General features: G+C 41.7%; 1 protein-coding gene across 2 annotated transcripts in view; it reads right to left on the reverse strand.

The window, feature by feature from the left end:
* nek7 (NIMA-related kinase 7) overlaps window positions 1–2,108 on the reverse strand; it is a 65,067-nt gene extending 62,959 nt beyond the window's left edge. Inside the window, exon 1 of one of the 2 annotated variants that reach the window (XM_085251691.1) lies at window positions 1,788–2,108. The gene's annotated coding sequence lies outside the window, so the exon portion shown is untranslated. Of the gene's footprint in view, window positions 1–1,669 lie in introns of both variants that reach the window. The other variant, XM_085251692.1, reaches the window with a different exon arrangement.
* Window positions 2,109–3,731: the final 1,623 nt, after the last annotated feature.

Below are 3,731 nucleotides of genomic sequence, written 5' to 3' on the forward strand. Positions count from 1 at the left end.
AACTCTGGTTTGAATCATCTCTCTGCAGCGTAGCCAAACGTGATAGTACGACGCCTGAAATATTTGGCTGTGATAGGCAGCGACAGCAACGTGGCACGGGATACTGCTTTCAACCTACATCTGACCCCGAGATGATTAGGCTTAGCGGAGATGAAGCCGCCCACATACCTGCGCAGGGAAATCTGGTGGTATTTGTTTTGTTTGCTGTGCCTTTGGCTTGTATTCACTCCTTTTTCCCCCAACTTGTTTTTCTACTCATGCCATTATTATTATAATTTGTATTTTTAATATTATTACGTTCAAAATTAAAGATGAGAAATTACAAAGTTCCAACAAAACTGTGGACGCCATGAGTGTGTAAAGGTTTTGCAATAACTACTGTTACTCACAACAAAGGAAGTAAAACGAGAAAGGCCTGATCTCCGATTTATTTTTTATTTGAATAAATTACTTCTTTGTACCGACTAGCAGCTCTCTTCCAAATAAACCTCGTCTACCAAGTGTATAGTTTTATTGTGTTTGGCAGCGTGGAACAAAAAGACAGCTGGAAGCGCGTATGCCTTTCCCAAAAATTACTAAAAGGTTAAGAAACAAGTGTTTTGTAATACGCCTTTACATGTTTTGCTAGATTAAAAAAAAGAAATTGCAGAGGTGGGTTTGTTTTTTGAACTTTCATTTGCAATTTGTCTGACAACTACTTTGGCTTGAGTTTAATAACACAAGCCCACATATGACAACTAAAAGAAACTAAACTAAGGCAGATTCACTTCAAATTTTTCATTTTTTTATTGAATTTATAAAAAGAGCATTATTTTTCCCCTTATCAGTGATAATTGTAAGACAAATCAATTTAGATTTTGATCTATAAAACATCAGAACACATTGTTATTGAACGTGAGACCAACAGTCCAAACCTCAAAATTATTTACTTGACTTCATTTTTTTTTCTATCAAAATGTCTCTTGGTTGTCACACATTAAAAAAAAAAATTCCACCCAGGGGAAAATTACAGCATGGGCGTATGTAAACTACTGGGTTTACATTTACAGAGCATGGGTGCCAAGCAGAGGTTCATGAAAGGCACCCACTCCATATCCAACCCTTGGCCCCGCTGCAGTCATGTTCGTGGATGTTATACTACTCGACTAAGAATTCCTCCACAGCTGAGACTTCAAGTATAGTAAGCGACGTTGACAGACACGTAACACATCACTATTGACACATTATACAAAATAAGCCTTTGACATGAAAAATACCTTCACATCATAAACTACTGACAATCAAGGATGTAAAGAAACGCTGTAAAGACAGTCGTGTTCTTCTACATCACCGAGGCGGTGTGCGATTACTACTGTTTGAAAGCTGTTGTGTAGTACGTGTAACATGACTGTAACATTGTAGCAACAAGTGTCCACTGTCACGTTGGCACCGCAGGATTAGCCGCTTTAGCACTTTAGCACAAAGCCGTTTTGCGTACATTGTAATATAAACGTTACAAAGCAGCTGGAAGCGTTTGCTGACACCTTCGACTGTCCGGTTTTATAAAGATAAAGTCCGCAAAGCGACATGCTAGGAAGCTAACAAGCTAGCCTAGCTAGCGAACTTCGAAAAACTTCTTCAAATGAGTGACAAACTTGTGTCTGAAGGGCAACTGGTGACTACTACGAACCTTTTCTGTCACTTTCCGAGGAAGTTAAAGCGCAAAGGGCAACAGCTTCCGAGGAGTTCATTAGCAGTAGTTGAGTTTCAAAAAGTTCACTTTCAGCTAACGCCGTGTCAGTTCTTACCAGGAAGTGGGAGACAGTTGCTAAGCTATTCCTTCTTCACGCTGAGGCTTTTTCCTGATGGTTATGGCGGTTATCTTTGTTTTGACTTTCCCTTTCTTTCCAAGGTCGCTGCGAGAAGTGGACTCGGTGGGCCTCTGTTCCTGCGTGGCACCGTGACTGAGCTGGAAAGTTGTCTCGCAGAGAGCGCCTGTGCCGCACAGCCAGGCGAGATGTGTACGTGTTTTCGGACAGACTCTCCACTACTAGGCCCCCCTCATCACCACAACGCTGACCCGTGTGACTGTAATGTAAACAACCCAGCATTCCCGGAGCGCAGGGGAGGGGCGAGTGTCAAAGAGTGAAGGGAAACTGTCAAATACCGCGAGATTCAAAGGAGCAGCTTCACCACCTCGCGCTGTCTTTACTTTGAATCGTGTTATTTACGGACAGAGGAGAAGTTTCCTGTTTCAACTTACGGTGCATTTACCGGTTCTTTCTCGAGCTTTTCACTTTTAATTGCTGCTGGGTTTTTCAAACGCACTTGTAGACAAGTGGCATCTGCTTATATTGTAGGAAAACAGGTATGTCTATAGCAGGCACCTCAAAAGCTGTGCAGCTCACACCCGAATAATTTAGATGGATAAATAGATTTACAGTTATCGCTCTGTGTTTAGTTTAAAGAAGTTGCATTACACCAAAAAGTTGCACCTTAGTGTTGCAAATTCCATCCACGTCTCCCGTTCACTTCTGTGGTTGAACAGAAGATGGTCCTAGCTTTCATAGGGCAAGATGGCCCACTTCAAGTGGGCCTGTTGTCCAAGCCTCCCGCGATTATCTCGACTTGGGTTTTTTTTTTTTTATGGCAATCTTTGCTCAGAATCGTTGCGTTTTTCTTCATACCGCCCACCACTGTCTAGGATGTCATTCTTAAGTTGCAACAAAACTAAAATATTTGGTATTCCAACTTTGCTCAGAATTTGCATGACAATCTGTTGAGGCAGTGTAAGAAGGTTTAAGTGTGTTCAGGGAGCAAGGTTGCGCTGAATCCACTGATCCACACGCATACTCTCGGCTATTTGCTCACAGTCTCGCTTGCCATCATTGCACGTGTGCACATGACACGCGCAGAGTCTGTAATTGGGAATATTAGGAGAATTTATTGACAAAAAATGGTGCCGCGGATTGACTCGCGTGGACAGCGAGCGCAACTGGAACTGATCAGCTTACTTTGCTTTGATAAGAGCTTCAGCAGTAATTTCAGACTGACAATTCAAACAGCGCTGATACACAGGAAACACATCTGTCTTCTTCCCATCCCCATTGTTAATAATCAACAAGTTAGGTGGGGCTGTGTTTTTTCTCCCTACTTCAATCGCCTTTTTTGTTAACCTCACTGCAAATATGGAGAAAGGAGAGATGCCTGGAGTGTGGGATTTTTTTCCCCCCTTTTTCTTCAACAACAGTTGAAGATTAAAAGAAACGTCTCACAGAAATCTGTCAATTCTGTATGTGAATAATGCTGTGTGGAATTTAATGGCATGAGTTATATTGGGTTTCCTCTACACCCACATTTTCTCTCAATAAGATCAATGCCGCTCAGTGACAGATAGGGATGGTCTTTTGTATCTTCAAATTTCAGGTTTCTAAGGGAATAATTAGATGGATGGATGAAAAGTAATGCATCAGTCTGCAAGGGGAGCTGCACCCCGAGTTCCTGTAGTTCAACACGCATGCCTCCACGTGTTTGGTAGAAAACTGTTTAATAATCGTGTTGGGTTTCCATTGTTCTAAAAGTGGCTCTGTGCACTGATGTGGCGCTTTAAACCAATGGCAAACTTTTTGTGTTCTTTTTTTATTGTTTATTTAACAGAGAGGATCTCCTTTTGATTTGGGGATATTTTTTTTAGAAAGGGAAGCATTCTCATCTATTTCGCTCTGTTCCTTTCCAAACTTTCAGGTGTCGCT

The sequence above is a fragment of the Mchenga conophoros genome, linkage group LG17 (assembly GCF_057382185.1).
Source record: "Mchenga conophoros isolate Kocher_MC1m ecotype Shallow Benthic linkage group LG17, M_conophoros_male_GT1.1, whole genome shotgun sequence".
In the NCBI taxonomy this organism is placed as follows: domain Eukaryota; kingdom Metazoa; phylum Chordata; class Actinopteri; order Cichliformes; family Cichlidae; genus Mchenga; species Mchenga conophoros.